Source organism: Canis lupus, chromosome 20 (assembly GCF_003254725.2).
Source record: "Canis lupus dingo isolate Sandy chromosome 20, ASM325472v2, whole genome shotgun sequence".
NCBI classification, from domain to species: domain Eukaryota; kingdom Metazoa; phylum Chordata; class Mammalia; order Carnivora; family Canidae; genus Canis; species Canis lupus.
The window spans coordinates 16,014,568-16,036,378 of NC_064262.1; the positions used below are offsets into that span (position 1 = coordinate 16,014,568).

General features: G+C 38.3%; 1 long non-coding RNA gene across 4 annotated transcripts in view; it reads right to left on the reverse strand.

Annotated features, from left to right (window-relative positions):
* Positions 1-6,577: 6,577 nt before the first annotated feature.
* Positions 6,578-21,811, reverse strand: part of LOC112662989 (uncharacterized) — a 38,078-nt gene continuing 22,844 nt past the window's right edge. For all 4 annotated transcript variants that reach the window (XR_004807224.2, XR_003138983.2, XR_003138981.2 and 1 more), the window contains one exon: positions 6,578-6,833. This is a non-coding gene — a long non-coding RNA (uncharacterized LOC112662989). The remainder of the gene's footprint in view (positions 6,834-21,811) is intronic.

Here is a 21,811-nt window from a genome sequence, read left to right on the forward strand (position 1 = left end):
TTATTTTGCCATTGATCTAACAGGAAAGAATTCCCAGCTAATGAACCTCAGGAAAGAGATTAATTAAAGGAATAAAAGATAGCACCCACCTCCATCCTTTTCAAATGTGAGCAAGTCTAACAATAGGATGTGAAATTCATTAAATTTGACAGTAAGTAAGGAAAAATAAATGTGATAAATACTGAATTTCTGTAGAAGTAACAGCGTTCCATAAACACTAAGTCAATTAGCTAATGAAGTTCATTACTTTATAACCTTCATCAAATTTAAATATTCAAAGACTTTAATTAATGACTCTTAAAATTAATTTAGTAATATGTACTACCTCATTGCAGTTGTTGGTCTGAATAATTTTGGGGGTCCCCCCATCTTCCTGAACAGGTGATTGTGATCAGTGTATTTTACATTTTTTTGCTTTATTCAATTCTTATAAAAACTGGGAAAGGAAAATAGAAAGGAAATTTGGTAGTTCTAGATTTAGAAATTCCTTGATGTTGCTGCCCAGCATCCAGCATTTCCTATACACAGGAGCATTCAGCAACCTGACTAAATCACTACACACATATTTTCCTAAAATAAACACTGTATAAGGTAAGGCCAGCAAACATGACATACATTCTCAAATATCGATTAATGATTTGCTTACCTTCAAAATATACCCCAGTCATTGCTTTAGTTATATAACACAATGACTTCCTCCTATTTGCTGTATTTCATGATTACCGTTAGGGTGGGCCATGACAGACAAAAATATATCCGCCACTCAGTAGACTGTATGTATGATGGGATAGTCATGTCCTGGAAGCCAACGATACCTACTCCAGTCCGTCTGCTACCATTATGGCATCATGTATCTCTGAACAAGCCCTGTCACCTCACTCACAAAATGAGGTACTGGACTAAATTGCTCTCTATTGCTCCTTTTCACACTAAAATTTTATAATCTATAAATTAATAAAAGGGAACGTGGCTGAGATAATGCACATGCCTGGAAAATAATAAGTCATTGACATTTAGCCTTAGGATGTGGCACTTACTGGAAATTACTTTCATGTTTATATTCTGCTTAGGTTAGTGTTAAAACTAGTTTCCATTCCCAAGTCACATCATATGATGAAGTCAGATGACTCAGCTTTATGCTGGGGAAAAAGGGTGAGCCAATCTTGAAATAATTCACACGGCAGGTAATAACATAAGTTAGAGATGGCATTTTATGGGTAAAGAATGTGAATTCCCATGTACAAAGTAGATACTAAGATGCAATCTATAAAGCAAACATTTATTAAGTGCCTATTTTGTTTCTACCAATTGTGTTTGAAACTGTGAGACCCAAAACAGAAATTAAAACTTACAGTCCTTGCCTTAAGCACATTTACAAATTAGTCGAGAACACTCCAAATGTCAATACACCACATTATTCAAACTATACACCACAGTTAATTAAGCAAAAGTTAAATTGATAATCTGGACAGTAAGCTCATGTTTCTTAATGAATGTATAAAACAAATACACAAGAGGAAGTAGGAGTCATCCTATTACTATCCAAAAGGAAACATCTTGTAATACAATGAAAAATTAAGCAATTAATTGTAAATCTGGGGAAACTTGAAATGGTTGAGGATATTCAAATATTAGGATGACAGATCTCTTATAAGGTATAGAATCAAAGTGCCTGATAAAATTTAAAACTTACCTCTTAAAATCATTTCTTTGTGTGGACTGTAAATGTGTTAGAAATAGGAAGAGACACAGTATCACCTATACTAGAAATGAAAATATTACAATGTCTACAAATAATATAAACTTACATGACCAAAATCCTCAAATATTAATTAATGGCTTGCTTACCTTCATGATATACCCCAGTCATTGTTTTAGTTAATACGTGATAAATTCCTATTTCACCCTTGCATTAGTCAGAATCAATTCATTTTTGCTATCACAACCTAAAATGATAGAGGTCCATTACTTGCTTCATATCCATGTAGTCTGTGACCCAGGCTACTGGAGCATCCTCAGGCTGGAACATTGCTACATGTCATGACAGAAGAGAAAGAATGGCAACTACATGTTGGTTTCCTGCCCAAACTTCCCTTCACTGAGCCATTTCTCAGAGGCAAATATCTTGTGCTTTCTACTCATTTGTTCTAATCTGTGTCTACGTCTGTATCTGTATCGGTATATATCTCCACATTTCTAAATAATGAAGTCTTAATAATATGTTCATTTTTAATTGATTTATTTGTAGTAAAGGCAGTATATTTGCCTTCTATTTCACAGGCAAAAATTTATCATTTTTTAAAAAGATTTTATTTATTTATTCATAAGAGACACAGAAAGAGAGAGAGAGGCAGAGACATAGACAGAAGCAGAAGCAGGCTCCACGCAGGGAGCCTGACGTGGGACTCGATCCGGAAACTCCAGGATCACGCCCTGGGCTGAAGGCAGGCGCTAAACTGCTGAGCCATCCAGTGATCCCAAGATTTATCATTTTTAATCCAGCCTGCCCACTTTCTCTCCTCAGTCTTCCCAATTTAAGATACATCACAAATATTTACTAAACTGTCAGTATTTCTGCATCTATAGAATTACCATTCACTGTTGGGCAAATAAGCACTCTATTATTATGTTTTTTTACTTGGTAACTTCAACCTTTTAAAAAATTTTCTTAGTGCACTATGTATTAATTGATGACTCTTCTGCCCCTAAATGCTCCAGCAGATATGTTAACATGATTATAAGAATTCTTTTCAAATATTCAAAACAATCACATAATGTTTTCATTCTTTCTTATTTCCTTTCTGGAGACTGTCTTTCTGCATATCCACTTATAGATGCTTCAGTTTGAATAGTTTTCCACACTGGGGCAATTCTTGAATTGTTACTTTGGGACTTGTCTTTGTTGCTCTCTTATGATGGATTGCATGTTTCCTGTATCCCATGTCCTTCTCACTCTTGATTTATTCTTTTGTTTTTCTGACCCTAACCTTTCAGTTGTTTCTTAAAAGGGAAATGGGCACATGAGATTTTCCTGGTTTCTCTTCATGCATGTCTGCAATATTTATATAAAATGTCTAAGCAATTGGTTAACAATTTAGCTGGTTATATGATTCTAGGTTCAAAGTCATTTGAGGGGGCAGCCCTGGTGGCGCGCAGCGGTTTAGCACCGCCTGCAGCCTGGGGTGTGATCCTGGAGACCCGGGATTGAGTCCCACATCAGGCTCCCTGCATGGAGCCTGCTTCTCCCTCTGCCTGTGTCTCTGCCTCTCTCTCTCTGAATAAATAAATATTTGGAAAAAAACAAAACAAAAACAAAGTTATTTGAGGATTTTGATCTATTGTCTTCTGGCACCCACTGTTACTCTTGAAAAGTCCAATGCAATTCTGAACCTACGTATTTATGATTTTTCCCTCTATGAAAGTGTATTAAAATGTTCAGGCTGGGGATCCCTGGGTGGCACAGCGGTTTAGCGCCTGCCTTTGGCCCAGGGCGCGATCCTGGAGACCCGGGATCGAATCCCACGTCGGGCTCCCGGTGCATGGAGCCTGCTTCTCCCTCTGCCTGTGTCTCTGCCTCTCTCTCTCTCTCTCTCTCTATCATAAAAAAAAAAAAAAAAAAAAAAAAAAAAAAAAAAAAAAAAAAAGTTCAGGCTGCTAAACAATATACTGTAGGCTGAGTGGCTTAAACAACAGAAATTTATTTCTCACTGTTTTAGAGCCTGCAAAGTCTAAGATCAAGGTCCCCACCACTGCAGTTTCTGATGAGAGCTCTCTTCTTGGCTTGTAGACAGCTGCCTTTTGGCTGTGTCTTCACGTAGCAAAGAGAGAAAGGGTGAGCTTTCTGGCGACTCTTAGGATACGGATACTAATCCTGTGAGGTCAGAACTCCACACTCTTAACCTCATTTAATCTTAATTATCTCTTTAATCTAGGGACAGTCTCACTGGGGATTAGGGCTTTAACATATAAATTTTGAGGATACATGATTCAGTCCATAGCAGGAAATGCTTAGAATCTTTTCTTTATCCATGGAATTCTGAAAATTTCATGATGTGGGCTTACTTTTGGCTAATTCAATCAGTCGTTTAGCTCTAGAGCATTTCCACTTACTTACTTTATTTATTTTTATTTGCATACACGTGTATGCGCGAAAGAGAGAGAAAGTGCGTGTATGCATACAAGTAGGGTGAGAAGCAGAGGGAGAAGCAGACTCCCTGCTAAGCAGGGAGCCCAATACAGGGTTTGATCCTGGGACCTTGAGATCATGACCTGAGCTGAAGGCAGACACTTAACCCACTGAGCCACCCAGGCATCCCTCCACTTAAATATTTATATATGTACATGTATACTTTCTTTTCTTTCATTTCCTCTACTATAATTTCTAGTCTTCAAATACTGTATCTCTTAAATTCCTATTTCTCTTGTTGTCCCATTATCTTTTTTCTTTGCCTTTTTCATTCTGTTTTCTAGAATATTCCTAAACTATTATTCAACTTTTCAATTTTTATTTGATTATTTAATTGTTATGTCACAAAAGCTACCTTTTACTATCCCTCTCTCTGCCTCACTTTCTTTCATTCTGACTTTTACTTACTTATGTGAGGATGTTAATTTTAGCTTTGGGAAACATCTTGTCTCACGTAATTATGTTTTTTTTGTCCTCCCTTTCCCCCAGTAGTTTGTCCTTAACTCTATTCTTTTTCACACTGTAGATTTTTATTAATTATCTGGACATTCTTGTAAACTTGTGAGTGTTTAAGAATGAAATAGGAGAATAATGGGTTTATGGTTTGGTGAACTTCACAAATGACTTATTACATGACCAGCTCACCCTCAATGACAGTATAAGAACTATGCAGTTCTTCCAGAGAAACATTTTCTAATTTTCAATCATCTTAATGCTTATATTAAGAGGAGGACCGTTAGTCTTTTTCCAGTATCCTGGGAGTAGGTCCTATTATTTGGCATTGAGACTCCTCAGTATCCCACTATCCTCACTTCTTAGATCCCCTACTTCACTCTGGACTTCCATTGGACATGGTGGCTTCAGACCGAGAATCTCTGTTTTTTCAGAAACTATACATCCTGCTTCCTGCTGGGGAGAGGTAAGATGGATCATCATAATCATGTGGCACACAGAGTGTGGAGAGGATTGCATGGTCCAACACTGGTGTAATTCTCATTAGACTAGTTCTCTTCTGTTTTTACCTCCAGGTATTACTTCCATATCCTGTAGGCTTTGGGTTGTTACTTACTTCACCTTATTAATTTCACTTAATGCCCTCCCATTTATTTTTTTCTTTCACAAATTTGTTTACATTTCTTATCCATTGTTTTCTCTTTTTTCCATCCTTTTTGTAAGTTTGTCACAAAGTACTCATATAGAATTGCAGCGTTTAGAAGAGTTTTCTTCAGTGACAATAAATGAAGATACGTTCATTGTGTGTATTACCTGAAAATGTACTGTTAGAAATAATTATTTCAATGGTCATAAAGCACCTATCATAAAGCAGTCCTCTATCTGTTGAGTAATATGACTTCTCAGTACTACACTTGTCCCTTCCTTTTCAGTGAGCAATTAACAATCTTAAAAAAATAGTTACCTACCTCCATATGTTTGGCTCTTAATATCTCTTAGTTATTACATTGTTTTCACAGATAGAAAAATTTATAATTAAATATATAAAGAGAATCAATAGTAAAGATATTTTGTATTTGCTAATATTTGAGTGATATTTTACTACCTAATTTTCAGGATAAGTTAGATATCAGATACATTGTTGATATGTTCTTAATTATTATAATCTGGAAATATATTTTTCATGTATTTTGAAGTAAATTGAACTTGAGTACATCAGTAGGGAGAATGATTAGGAAAGTGAATTTTGGAATTTGGCAGTCCTGGGCTTGAGTGCTTTGCAAGATGAGTGACATTCAATGTGATACTTAAATACCCTTTCTTTGCCTCAGTTTTCTTATGTCTAAAATGGGGATAAATACAGTAAAATGTTTTCTTCATAGAATTATATTAGGACTTACCTGAGATAATTCAGATTAATCTTGAAGCATAGTGACTGAAATCAAATGAATGCCCAATAAATTTTTCTAACATTAAAGTTGTTGTAATTAATATTAATGAGCCATAGATTAGTGTATGACCCCAGGGTCTTGAAAAGAAGATCCAGAGAAAGCTTAAAACAGTCAAGTGGTTCTGCAGAGTAAAATGTGAAACAGAATTTGACAACAGAATGAGTGTCTAATTTAGAGAAATGTGGGCTGAAGAAATACTAGATATATAATAGGAATGTCAGGACACCAATGAAAATTCAAGAAGAAAGAAATCCCTAAAGACAAAGTAACTTAAGTTATCCATATTTTGCAATTTGTTAGAAATTTTTGAAGTTTCATCAAAAATTTTCATCAGAAATTTAATCATTTCACAGCTAAAATTAGAAGATGGGGAGACTTGATTTAAAAGATGAAGTTTTCCAACTACATGGTTATTTGAGGTAAGCCAATGTTAGAAGTAAAATTCAACTTTATATTTAAAAAGTGAATACTCACAATTCCACCAGAACACCAGGCCTATGCAGAGTTATAACTCAAATATATATTATGTGAATAGTGCACTTGCATGGACTATGTAAAAAAGCAGGCACTTTCTTTGTTTAGTTGACACTTGCATTTATATGGAAAATTCAGGGCTAAGCTTCCATCTATTCATGTTGTGTCACCTTTTGATTCATCTCTTGTAAAAGTCAATATGTCACCATTCTCTGTATGTCAGTGGAGACTGATTGGAGTGCTGACTTTAAAGACAGGTCAGAAAGTCACTGCAAAAAAAACTGCAACAACCTTTACTGGAACAGAATGATGCTAAATGTCAAGAATAAAAGATTTAGATGCAATTTAAAGAGTGACATGCAAAATGTTCAACTGTATTGCTGGGATATTAGGTTCCAAATCATGTAAAACTGGCAAAGCTCATGAAACAGCTTTGTGGAGTCACTCTGAAATACCACTTCCTTCCCAGTTTCTTCAGAAGAGGGAGAGGAAGGAGAAATAACCAGGTACCATTTTATGGAAGGAGCACCAACCTATCTTAAAGCAGGTAAGAAATCTCAACACAAATAAGAAAAAACAATTCCAAGTTCAAATTCTGGGCTTTCCATTCTGTCATCAAGTTTTAAATGAAAAACTGTCCTTTCTCTGGAGGAGTGAGGTCATCATCATTGTTTTCTTCTTTTTGTGGATACTATACCCATCAAAGATTCATGTAAAGGAGACATAATATCTCTAATTGGGTAATATTATTGTGTACAATTAATGACACTTTGAAGAAATCTTCAGCAATTCATGAAGTTTTCTTTAGGATTCCTGGAAAAGGTGTTCAACTTGGGTCATCCTTGAACATTGACCCATTTTGTAAACTTGCCCCATGTCGAGCAGGTAAGGATACTGGAGAACCAAAGTGAAAATGGACTGAGACTGAAGGATAATGTTGGACATGAATTAATGTTATGTTGATACTATAGCAGACAAGCCAAAAGTCAGAAGTATCTATTACTTACATTAATCTTAAAAATTTAAAAGGGGGAGGCACCTGTGTAACTCAGTGGTTGAGCATCTGCCTTTGGTTAGGTCATGATTCCGGGGTCCTGGGATCAATTCCCACTTCAGCCCCCCTCCTCCCCCCAGGGAGCCTGCTTTTCCCTCTGCCTATGTTTCTGCCTCTCTCTCTGTGAATCTCATGAATAAATAAATTTATAAAAAATATTTAAAATTTGAAATGGGTATTTTGTCTAACAAAGTCGAAAGGATTGCTTTGACTCTTTACACAATTTATTACATTTTTTCAAATATATATATTAATGTCCATTCTACATGCCATGTGCTGTGCTTGGTGCTGAGAGAAAAACAAAGAACTAGACATTTGAATTCAAAGTTTACTGTCGGGGAGGGGGCAAGATGGCAGAAGAGTAGGGTCCCCAAGTCACCTGTCCCCACCAAATTACCTAGATAACTTTCAAATCATCCTGAAAACCTACAAATTCAGCCTGAGATTTAAAGAGAGAACAGCTGGAATGCTACAGTGAGAAAAGTTCAGGCTTCTATCAAGGTAGGAAGATGGAAGAAGAAAAAAAAAAGAAATAAAAAAGCATCCAAGGGGAGGGGCCCTGCGAGATGCCAGGCTAAGGCCACGGGGCAAGTGTCCCCAGGACAGGAAAGCCCCGACCCAGAGAAGCAGGAGCTTCACCAAACTTCCCGACCGGAAAGGTGCTGGCAGGGAGCTCGGGCAGGATCCCAGGAGGGGCAGGGGTGCCCTCAGGCTCCCTGGGACACTAACAGACACCTGCGCCCCAGGCAGGGCGCGCCACACCCCACAGCAGAGCTCCCTAAAGGGCTGCGGCGCTATCGGCTGGACCCGGGAGCAGCTCGGAGGGGCTTGGGTGGAGGCTCTGTGTGGAGGGGGCTGCCCGGCTCGGGAGCACGATTTTAGTGGCACAGGCCCAGGAGCACAGGGTGCCTGAGGAAGTCCCCCCCCACCCCATAGGCAGAGGCCGGGAGGGCCCAGGACAATAAGGACACTCCTACCTCCTGGCAGCCCCGAGCTGAGCAGATCAGCAGCCCCGCCCCACGGAGCATCCAGGCCCTGGCGGACTGAGAGCTCTGTAGTTACTGCGGGAGCTGACTCCAGGGCTGGGGAGCTGGCCGCCACCACTGTTGCTGTTCCTCCTGGGGCATCATGGGATAAACAACCCTCACGGAGCCTCACAGTGGCCTCACAGAATAAACAGGATAAACAGCTCCCACTGAGCCGTGCACCACGCAGGGGGCTGAGCAGCTCCCCCAAGTGCTCACATCTGAGAATCAGCACAGCAGGCCCCTCCCCCAGAAGACCAGCTAGATGGACAGGGGAAAAGCAAGTAATTGACCAAGCAGCACTGGAAAGTTCCAGGGGAAGTCGAGGGATTTACAGTATATAGAATCAGAGGATACTGTCCCTTGTTTTTTGTTTTCTGTTTGCTCCCCCACTTCTCTCTCTTTTTTTTCTTCTTCTTCATTTTTTTTTCTCTTTTTTCTCTTCTCTCTTTTTCTCCTTTTCCCAGTACAACTTGTTTTTGGCCACTCTGCACTGAACAAAATGACTAGAAGGAAAAACTCGCCTCAAAAGAAAGAATCAGAAACAGTCCTCTCTCCCAGAGTTACAAAATTTGGATTAAAATTCAATGTCAGAAAGCCAATTCAGAAGCACAATTATAAAACTACTGGTGGCTCTAGAAAAAGGCATAAAGGATTCAAGAGACTTCATGACTACAGAATTTAGATCTAATCAGGCAGAAATTAAAAATCAATTAAATAAGATGCAATCCAAACTAGAGGTCCTAACGACGAGGGTTAACGAGGTGGAAGAACGAGTGAGTGACATAGAAGACAAGTTGACAGCAAAGAGGGAAACTAAGGAAAAAAGAGAAAAACAAAAGATCATGAGGATAGGTTAAGGGAAATAAATGACAGCCTCAGAAGGAAAAAAAAATGTATATTTAATTGGGGTTCCCGAGGGTGCCGAAAGGGACAGAGGTCCAGAATATGTATTTGAATAAATTATAGCTGAGAGCTTTCCTAACCTGGGAAGGAAAACAGGCATTCAGATCCAGGAAATAGAGAGATCCCCCTCTAAAATCAATAAAAACCCCTCAACACCTTGACATTTAATAGTGAAACTTGAAAATTCCAAAGATAAAGAGAAGATATTTAAAGCAGCAAGAGACAAGAAATCTCTAACTTTTATGGGGAGAAATATTAGATTAACAGCAGACCTCTCCACAGAGACCTGGCAGGTCAGAAAGGGCTGGTAGAATATATTCAGGGTCCTAAATGAGAAGAACATGCAGCCAAGAATACTTTATCCAGCAAGGCTCTCATTCAGAATAGAAGGAGAGATAAAGAACTTCCAAGATAGGCAGAAACTGAAATAATATGTGACCACCAAGCCAGCTCTGCAAGAAATACTAAGGGGGACTCTGTAATAGAAAGAGGAAGTCCAAGGGAACAATCCACAAAAATAGGGACTGAATAGGTATCATGATGACACTAAATTTATATCTTTCAATAGCAACTCTAAATGTGAACGGGCTTAATGACCCTATCAAAAGGCACAGCATTTCAAACCGGATAAAAAAAGCACGACCCATCTATTTGCTGTCTACAAGAGACTCATTTTAGACCTAGGACACCTCCAGCCTGAAAATAAAAGGTTGGAGAACCATTTACCATTCAAATGGTCCTCAAAAGAAAGCAGGGGTAGCCATCCATCCTTATATCAGATAAACTAAAGTTTATCCCAAAGACTGCAGTAAGAGATGAAGAGGGACACTATATCATACTTAAAGGATCTATCCAACAAGAGGACCTAACAATCATCAATATTTATGCCCCAAATGTGAGAGCTGCCAAGTATATCAATCAATTAATAACCAAAGTTAAGAAGACATACTTAGATAATAATACATTTGGTGACTTGAATGTAGTGCTTTCTACAATCGACAGATCTTCTAAGCACAACATCTCCAAAGAAACAAGAGCTTTAAATGACACACTGGACCAGATGGATTTCACAGATATTTACAGAACTTTACATCTAAACGCAACTGAATGAATACACACTCTTCTCAAGTGCACATGGAACTTTCTCCAGAATAGACCACATACTGGGTCACAAATCAGGTCTTAACTGACACCAAAAGATTGGGATCGTCCCCTGCATAGTTTCAGACCATAATGCTTTGAAATTAGAACTAAATCCCAACAAGAAGTTTGAAAGGACCTCAAACACTTGGAGGTTAAGGACCATCCTGCTAAAAGATAAAAGGGTCAACCAGGAAATTAGGGAAGAATTAAAAAAATTCATGGAAACTAATGACAATGAAGATACAACAATTCAAAATCTTTGGGATACAGTAAAAGCAGTCCTGAGGGGGAAATACATCACAATACAAGCATCCATCCAAAAACTGGAAAGAACTCAAATACAAAAGCTAACCTTGCACCTAAAGGAGCTGGAGAAAAAACAGCAAATAGATCCTACACCCAGCAGAAGAAGAGATTTAATAAAGATTCGAGCAGAACTCAATGAAATAGAGACCAGAAGAGCTGTGGAACAGATTAACAAAATCAAGAGTTGGCTCTTTGAAAGAATTAATAAGATAGATAAACCATTAGCCAGCCTTATTAAAAAGAAGAGAGAAAAGACTCAAATTAACAAAATCATGAATGAAAGAGGAGGGATCACAACCAATACCAAGGAAATACAAACGATTTTAAAAACATATTATGAGCAGCTATATGCCAAAAAATTAAGCAATCTAGAAGAAATGGACGCATTTCTGGAAAACCACAGACTACCAAAACTGGAACTGGAAGAAATAGAAAACCTGAACAGGCCAATAACCAGGGAGGAAATTGAAGCAGTCATCAAAAACCTCCCAAGACACAAAAGTCAAGGGCCAGGTGGCTTCCCAGGGGAATTCTATCAAACATTTAAAGAAGAAACCATACCTATTCTACTAAAGCTGTTCAGAAAGATAGAAAAAGATGGAATACTTCCAATCTTGTTCTATGAGGCCAGCATCACCTGAATTCCAAAACCAAAGACCCCACCAAAAAGGAGAATTATAGACCAATATCCCTGATGAACACGGATGCAAAAATTCTCAACAAGATACTAGCCAATAGGATCCAGCAATACATTAAGAAGATTATTCACCATGACCAAGTGGGATTTATCCCTGGGATGCAAGGCTGGTTCAACACTCATAAAGCAATCAATGTGATCGATCATATCAGAAAGAGAAAAAACAAGAACCATATGATCCTCTCAATAGATGCAGAGAAAGCATTTGACAAAATATAGCATCCATTCCTGATCAAAACTCTTCAGAGTGTAGGGATAGAGGGAACATTCCTCAGCATCTTAAAAGCCATCTACAAAAAGCTCACAGCAAATATCATTCTCAATGAGGAAACACTGGGAGCTTTTCCCCTAAGATCAGGAACAAGACAGGGATGTCCACTCTCACCACTGCTATTCAACATAGTACTAGAAGTCCTAGCCTCAGCAATCAGGCAACAAAAAGAAATAAAAGACATTCAAATTGGCAAGGAAGAAGTCCAACTCTCCCTCTTCGCAGATGACATGATACTGTACATAGAAAACCCAAAAGACTCCACCCCGAGATTGTTAGAACTCATACAGCAATTTACCAATGTAATAGGATACAAAGTCAATGCACAGAAATCAGTGGAATTTCTATACACTAACAATGAGATTGAAAAAAGAGAAATTAAGGAATCAATCCCATTTGCAATTGCACCCAAAAACATAAGATAACCTAGGAATAAACCTAAACAAAGAGGTAAAGGATCTATACCCTAAAAACTACAGAACACTTCAGAAAGAAATTGAGGAAGACACAAAGGGATGGAAAAATATTCCATGCTCATGGATTGGAAGAATTAATGTTGTGAGAATGTCAGTGCTACCCAGGGCAATTTACACATTTAATGCAATCCCTATCAAAATACCATGGACTTTCTTCAGAGAGTTGGAACAAATCATCTCAAGATTTGTGTGGAATCAGAAAAGACCCTGAATAGCCAGGGGAATACTAAAGAAGAAAAACATAGCTGGGGGCATCACAATGCCAGATTTCAGGTTGTACTACAAAGCTGTGATCATCAAGACAGTGTGGTACTAGGCACAAAAACAGACACATAGATCAATGGAACAGAAGTGGACCCTCAACTTTATGGTCAACTAATATTTGACAAAGGAGGAAAGACTATCCCCTGGAAAAAAGACAGTCTCTTCAATAAATGGTGCTGGGAAAATTGGACATCCACATGCAGAAGAATGAAACTGGACCATTCTCTTACACCATACACAAAGATAAACATAAAATGGATGAAAGATCTAAATGTGAGACAAGATTCCATCAAAATGCTAGAAGAGAAGACAGGCAACCCCCTTTGAACGTGGCCACGGTAACTTCTTGCAAGATACATCCATGAAGGCAAGAGAAACAAAAGCAAAAATGAACTATTGGGACTTCATCAAGATAAGAAGCTTTTGCACAGCAAAGATACAGTCAACAAAACTAAAGAACAACCTACAGAATGGGAGAAGATATTTGCAAATGACATATCAGATAAAGGACTAGTATCCAAGATCTATAAAGAACTTATTAAACTCAACAGCAAAGAAACAAACAATCCAGTCATGAAATGAGCAAAAGACCTGAACAGAAATCTCACAGAGGAAGACATAGACATGGCCAACATGCACATGAGAAAATGCCCCACATCACTTGCCATCAGGGAAATACAAATCAAAACCAGAATGAGATCCCACCTCACACCAGTGAGAATGGGGAAAATTAACAAGGCAGGAAACCACAAATGTTGAAGAGGATGTGGAGAAAGGGGAACCCTCTTGCACTGTTGGTGGGAATGTGAACTGGCGCAGCCACTCTGGAAAACTGTGTGGAGGTTCCTCAAAGAGTTAAAAATAGAACTGCCCTATGACCCAGCAATTGCACTGCTGGGGATTTACCCCAAAGGTACAGATGCAGTGAAACGCCGAGACATTGCACCCCAATGTTTCTAGCAGCAATGTCCACAATAGCCAAACTGCGAAAGGAGCCTCGGTGTCCATCGAAAGATGAATGGATAAAGAAGATGTGGTCTATGTATACAATGGAATATTACTCAGACATTAGAAATGACAAATACCCACCATGTGCTTCGATGTGGATGGAACTGGAGGGTATTATGCTGAGTGAAGTAAGTCAGTCGGAGAAGGACAAACATTATATGGTCTCATTCATTTGAGGAATATAAAAAATAGTGAAAGGGAATAAAGAGAAAGGAGAAAAAATGAGTGGGAAATATCAAAGAGGGAGACAGGACATGAGAGACTCCTATCTCTGGGAAACAAAGAAGGGGTGGTGGAAAGGGAGTTGGGTGGCGGGTGGGGGTGACTGGGTGATGGGCACTGAGGGGGACACTTGATGGGATGAGCACTGGGTGTTATGCTATATGTTGGCAAATTGAACTCCAATAAAAAAAGAGAGATAATAAATAAATAAATAAATAAATAAATAAATAAATAATATAAAAGTTTACTGTCACATAAGAAGTTAGGCACAAAACAGGTAGTAGTGTCATTGTGTGGTCACATACAAATAGGCACAGAATGTCTTACAAACACTTAGCTGGACACCAGAGTTCAGTGTTGCCTTCCTCAGGAAGGTAACATCTTAGCTGGGTCTTAAAGAATGTGTAGTGGTTATTATCTAGGCAGCCATGAAGAGCTTTCTAGGCAGAAGAACTACAATGAGCAAAGCTAGAGAGACATGAATATGCGTGATTCACTCAGATACTACAAGTGGTTCAGCATTATTATGAGGAAACAGTTGGATAGTAAACAGATATGAAACTGCAGAACAGGGCAGCCCCAGTGGCGCAGCGGTTTAGTGCCGCCTGCAGCCCAGGGCCTGATCCTGGAGGCCCGGGATCGAGTCCCACATCAGGCTCCCTGCCCTGCATGGTGCCTGCTGCTCCCTCTGCCTGTGTCTCTGCCTCTCTCTCTAGCTGTGTCTCTATGAATAAATAAATAAAAAATCTTAAAAAAAAAAAAAGAAACTGCAGAACAGCAATGTTTTATGTTCTATCAGAATTCTCTACAATGATGAAAATATTCTATATTTGTACCATCTGACACATAACCACTAGCCACATGTGGCTATTGAGCACTTGAAATATGGTTAGCAAGCTGGAGAAATGAATTTTTAATTTTATTTAATTTTAATTAATCTCAATTTAAATCATCATGTGTAGCCAATAGCTACCATTTCATGTGGCAAAATTAGAGAAGGGCATGCTATCCATGTATAGCAGACAAAGGCCCTCGGCTATTACTCTGACAACATTTAAGGAACCCTTGATGATTTTAAAACAAGGAGGTAGTGTGACAGAATTTGTGTTTTAAACTGATTACATGGACAGGAGCATAGAGAATGGATTTAAAGAGAGAAGTCATGAGTCAGAGAGAATAATTATGACACCATTGTTTTTCTCTAAATGAGAGACCAGTAACAGGGATAAATGGATTAATGTGAAAAATATTTAAGAAATAAAGGGATTGGTGGGAAGGAGGGATGACACTAAGATTCCGGGTTGGGTGACCATGTTTATCCTAGTGCCAAAGGCGTGAAAGAACTCCATGGTGATAGTGGTTAAGATGATAAAGGCATTTATGTGATGAGTTTGCTGAGAAGAGGAGGGCTCCAGCACTGATAACCACAGATCCTCCAAAATAAAACTGTCATCATTCAAGAAATCATGGCACACTGGTATCTGTTGTTTCATCCTGCCTTCTTTTGGTCAAGATATTATTTACTAGGGGTCATGTTACTCCTTGATTCCATGTAGAAAGTTTTGAAAATAAAGCTAACATAGGCAATAAGTAGGGTTGAGGGAGATTTCTAATGATATTTTTAAAAAATATCTGGATCTAGTGTTACCTAAAATCAGATGCTTAGAGAATTTTTAGTTACATGACTTAATAAATTTCCTTTTTTTTTTGTTTCTTGGTGTATATTTTTGGTTAGATAATCTGTGTTGGGTTTGTGACACTCATAAATGAAATAATCCTGTCTAAATTCTGAACCGTAGTCAATTGACAGCGACTATTTTGTTTCTCCCACTCCCATTAATGCAGGAAATGATGCATTGGACACTGGAAGGTGTTGCCCAATATTTTCTCTGTTTCTCTTTGGTGTAAGGCATTTTTGGAGAAATTAGCGATATTATTTTTTTTTAAAGATTTTATTTATTCATTCATGATAGACAGAAGGGGAAGGGGCAGAGACACAGGCAGAGGGAGAAGCAGGCTCCATGCCTGAAGCCCAACGTGGGATTCGATCCCAGGACTCCAGGGTCACGCCCTGGACCAAAGGCAGGTGCCAAACCGCTGAGCCACCCAGGGATCCCCGTGATATTATTATTTTTGACCAGGATTCAATGCCCATGCAGAAACTTCCAAGCAAGTCTATTTCACCAACAATTGCTCAGTAATTGAAACAGCCTTTGCAACTGGAAGCAGGTAATTCTTCATTGTAATGAAATTCAAGTTTTTCTGTCATACTAAGGAAGAGCATAGCTACGATGAAATCTGTTTCTTCTTTCTTCTCTTCCTCTACTTTCAAAAAGATTCATAGGGTCTTAGGGTGATGTTTTTCAAACACAAAATTTAGACTTGAACATATAATTTATTTTAAACAGCAGCATTCATATTGTCTTAATATAAGATGGATTCTACTCATGCTTTCAAAACCGTTAACAGTTTTTAAAAGATATTAAATGGGGACTCCTGGGTGGCTCAGTGGTTGAGCATCTGCCTTCGGCTCAGGTCATGATCCCGAGGTCCTGGGATCAAGTCCTGCATCTGGCTCCCTACAGGGAGCCTGCTTGTCCCTCTACCTATGTCTTTGCTTCTCTCTCTGTGTCTCTCATGAATAAATAAATAAAATCTCTTAAATTTTTTTAAAGAAAGTTTTTATATGGCCAAATGAACATTTGACATTTGGTGATATTTCAAATGTATAACTGTCAGGTAATCACTCATTACTAGGTTCAAAGGGTAGGATCTGGAGTCCTATTGCCTAGATTCACATTTCAGATCCACTGGTTACTGTGTGATATTGGGCAGGTTACTTAACCACTCTGTATGCTATATGTTAAATGAATAATTTAGAACAGTGCCTGACAAATAGAAAGTACTCAAGACATACTAGTTCTTACACTAGGTATGTTACAGAGGTTTGCCAATTAAATATGCAAGTTGGAAGAATATAGGTATTACTGATTTGACTACTTTGGAAGATAACAGGTGTAGGGCAAATCATTTCAGTTCAAATAATGTGTCTAATGAGTTAAAAATATAGGGAAAAAGTCCTGCCTTAAATTAAAAGAAGCTAAAAGAATAAAAATCTCACCATTTAGCAATTAATTTAAAAAATACATTCTATGAGTTATGGTTATAATATGACTAATAAAAGCAAAAGGAAGAGGAGCCTCTAGTATACCAGTAGGTAACGGGTGGACAAAACAAGGCCTTGCCCCTTCAGTCATCAACTCAGCAGGTCTAGTTTTTTGTTTCTTTTTTGTCAAGAAGCATTAGTATCTGATGATCTATGTGATGATTACTCGCTGGTGATCTCAGTGAAATGTGTTTGCTGGCTTACTCCGGTTTTAATTGATTGATGTTCCCATTATAGAAAACTCCGCTGCACTCCATCCTAAGTGATGTACTGCTGGCAATGTTTGTACAAAGGCCAACGAGTGAATGGACCACGGAGATAGCCTTTTAGTCCAGACGTTGCTCCATTTTTCCCCGGGCAGGAACAGGCTCGCAGGTGAAGAAACAGAACACATCTGGCTGCTACAGCTGCCTTTGATGTATATTTTGTAGTTGGCAAATTTCAAATACAATCATTGATTAAAATAATTGCTACTGTCTCTCTCAGTCATTACTTGGCAGGTTCCCCTATTACTGGGTGCCCCTATTCACATGTTATATACAGAATATGTGGACTTACTGCATCATTTGAAAATCATTTTTTAAACAATGAAATTCCTAAGTAGTTGGGCTCAGAACAAGGGCTTGAAACCTGGCTCCTCTGGTTAGCCTGAGCATTTGCAAACAAATCAAAACTGCAATACCTACTTTCTAGAATCACTGTAGAATTAAATTAGATAAGACATATAGATGACTGGTACATAGTATGGCTTAATAAATGGAAGGTAATAATAAGTATTATCATCATAATAAATTACAAACGCAGTTATATAAAATGATTATTAAGTATTTCTATTTGTCAGGAATTGTATAATCCCCTTTTCTTGATGACATGGCTCAGAGTTTGCTGTTTTCCTTTCCCTGTTTCAGATAGAGAATGAATGATGTAAAAATTAGTAAAAAGGAGAAGAAGGAAAAAAAAAAAGAAGATAGGACTTGGTAATTTGTTCCCAATGTTTTATTTTTAAAAAGTTTAAAATGCAGTGACATTGAATTTCTCAGTGAACATCATATAGCCACTACCCTTCTGTTTACTTAGAAATTAAGTATTTTAACAGGTATTAGAATTGGAAGGCTCATTCTAGTTCAAAGAAGAGCTAAGTCTTGCAAGGTAGAAAAGCCAATGCCAAAACTGCCTGGCCAAGAGAGAAAATTAAAAATGCCAAGAGCTCACATGCAACAAAGTAATTGCAGTTATGAGTGCTGCTCCTACAATACTTATCAAGTGCCGGGATAAATCACAGTCACTCATGCTCTGAGTTTCCTAATATAATTACTCTCCCAGATCAAAACCTTAGTGTGTTTCATTGACACCTTACCTGGCATACTTCCTTCTACATTTTTTTTCCTGTTAACCATAAGAGACTTCCCCTTTCCTTGTACTTATGATGGTCTAAATTGTTTAAAGGACACATGTTTCTTTTGGACATGCTTGAGGATTAATTTGGTAGAAGATGTCACTCACAGATTTTTAATTTTCTATGGGGATGAAAATTGAGTAAATTAAAAAAAATTAAGACTTCTTTATTTTAGAGAAAGAGACAAGAGTACAGTGGGGAAGGGGAGAGGGAGAGGGAGAGAATCTCAATCAGACACCCTCATGAGCAGGAGCCTAACGTAGGGCTCCATTTCATGACCCTGAAATCATGACCTGAGCTAAAATCAAGAATCAGTTGCTTAAACAACTGAACCACCCAAGTGCCCTGAAAATTGAGTAAATTTCTAACAGACAAAGAGCAAGTACAATAATGAGTAACACTTCAACATTTGTATAATTGTATATCCTTTTGGCAGTTCTGTGACATTTTTCTGAGCCTGCAAATATTTCCCTTGGAAGGTGCTAGTGAGTGGTACACAAGACCCAATGCATGGACAACAACTTATTTGTTCCTTCACTGACAACTTCAAAAGACCATTTTTCAGCTCAGTCACACATCAGACCCATTAGCTAAGTGTGGGTTTCTTGGCACCCTTAGAATCTGCACAGTAATTGAAGTGACATTTCAAGGTTTCCACCTTTATCATTCTATATATACAATAGAAGCTTCCTTTTTAACATGTCCCAAATATCTGTCTCCACCATCAACACAAGGATAGTACAGCAAAAATACATGCTTCCTGAGTGGATAAATGTGTGTGCACAATAGTTTCAACAAGACCTTTGTAAAGCTAGATGTAGTTTGTTCTATCACAAATTGACCTGAGGTCACCTATTCAAGTCAGAAAAGACACTATTTGGGGGCATCCCAGATTTCTTTACTTTTTACTACCTTCCTCTTCTCCTTTTCCTTTGCCTTTTTTTCTGCTGTGTGATAAATATGTTTAGAGTGTGGTGCCTCCTTGGTTGTTCTGTAGGACTCCTCATCCTCCATCCCAGATCCTGCAGCAACACTCCATCCAAGCATTCTTTCTACTCTCCAAGATTTCCCGAGTGGTACCTATGATCCTTGTGCCCTTGAGCTCCTCAAAATGCATTGGTGTTAGCAGCAGTATCTCCACTTCAGTTCTGTGTGTGAAAATGAGGAAACAATACTTGCTGTCATCCCTAGACAGATGATGGACTCAGAGTAAACAATAGCCACTTTGTACCCGAAATGTGATAAACTGGCACTCGTCTGATTGGTCCTCTCCTCTGACCTTAATTATCATTGATTTTTCTCTTACTTTTACAAATAGCTGAAAGTTGTCTTGAAGATAAGGAACATGATCTGGACATGAAGGTTTCTCTTTCTCCTTTTTTTTAAATCTTTGATCTTTCAGAGCCTTACCGAATATCCTGATTTACAATTAAGTGGATTGGAGGAGAGTGTCACTATTTTCTACATTGCAAAGTCAAAATAGATAATGGACACAGACTCCTCCTGTGTGGAGTTAATAGAGAAACAGAGGGACACGAGTCCCTTTTCTATCCTCGTGTGTATTCTGTAACCTCATGTTGGATAAATTTTAGCGGACTATAGCTTTTAGGCCAAAATAAGAAGCAAAACTTGGAAAATTAAAATTTAGGCAATTAGATCAAAGGAGGTAGTTATATGTACTACATAATCTCCCCCCTTTTCCATCTTGATAGTGTTGAATGAACAGTATATTCTGATGATTGGTTAGTTAGCTGTTATTGAGTAAATGTCTCATATTAGTTATTTTAATAGATTTCAAGGTGCAGAATAGATTTCAAGGTGCAGAAGACTTAACTCGAATCACCTTATACTATATAACTACAAGGTCCAGAGGTAGATCTAGCTTTAGGCTAATCTGGAGAAGGAGATTGAGATATGACCCTAGTATATAACATTTCTTCATCTCTTAGTGTTACTTGAGACAATTTTTCACTCACTGCTGCAGAATGGATACCAGAAGATTGCTGTATCCACACACTTATGGGTTTCAGTTCTAAGAAAATCCCTAAGATTTAGCCTATGAACAGCTTATATCATGCACCCAACCTAGAACCAATCACCGTGGCTTAGAGAATGGGATACACAGGATGGCTTAGAAGGAGTCACATGCTCCATCCTTAGGGCTTAGTCCCCCCCCTCCCCCCAAGCCAATGTGGACTGAGTCTGAGTGGCAGATTTTCCTATGAGAGAAGGAAAAATTCAAATATCTATACCATTACTTACTATGTTTTGAGATGTGTGGGATATAAAGATGAATCCAAAATAGTCCCTACCCTTAAGTATAATGTAAGTTACAAAGAGAAAAACTCCATCAGAGAGATTGGAAAATGTGCTATGGAGATCTTGGGAGGACTATTGAGAGGAGAAAGGCATCAGTGAAAGCTTCGGGGGAGTGCTGTTTCAATGGCCTTACTAGGATTTCTACATTCAGGAATAAATAGCAAAGATAGGAAAAACAGAACATGGCTTGGACTTAATCACAAAGTAAATGGAAGAACCAAGTAGAGAGGTGTAAGCCATAAGGAAAACCACAAACGGTGAAAGCAATCAACTTTCAGAAAACTATGGAGTTTTAAGTCTCTTTAAAGCATGTAAAACGAGGGTGGGTTTGTCACAGGTAAGTTTAGAAAAATTGCTTAGAACCAAGTTATAGAGATCTTGGTAGCTCTGGATAAGGGGTACTTAACTGTAGTCTGTAGACAACAAGGATCACTGAAGCTCTTCAACACAAGAATAGCATGATCAGAGTTGTTAGTAACACTAACCCAAAAGTGGAATGTAATAGCTTAGAGGAGGAGACAAGCCAGATAAGAAATAAGAAATCAGTGAAGAATTAATGGAGGCTTGAGAGGATTGTTTCTGCTTTTTTTCATAGATACTAGTGTATATTTTGAGGCAGAGTATGCCAAAAATATTAAAGAGTGTTGGGTACCTAATGCCACCTATGTGTCAGGACAGACCTGAGTGTAATTAATTTAGAAGCAACCTGGTAGTGTGGCTGGTTTTTTTTTTTGTTTTGTTTTGTTTTGTTTTTTGTTTTTTTCTGCAAAATGATCCTCTTCTCTTTGTACCGTTTGGGTCAAGGTTAGTGTTTCTTCATATTGACACCTTTGAATGAGGAAGAAATAATTAGTCTGAGGTGGGGCCCCAGGCAAATGTATTCTTAAGATGCACTCCCCAGGTAAATCTATCATGCAGCTATGGTTGAGAACCACTAGTAGGAAGAAGATTAACTGCTTGCTTAGCAACTCCAGTTTGAGCCCTGGCCCTGCCT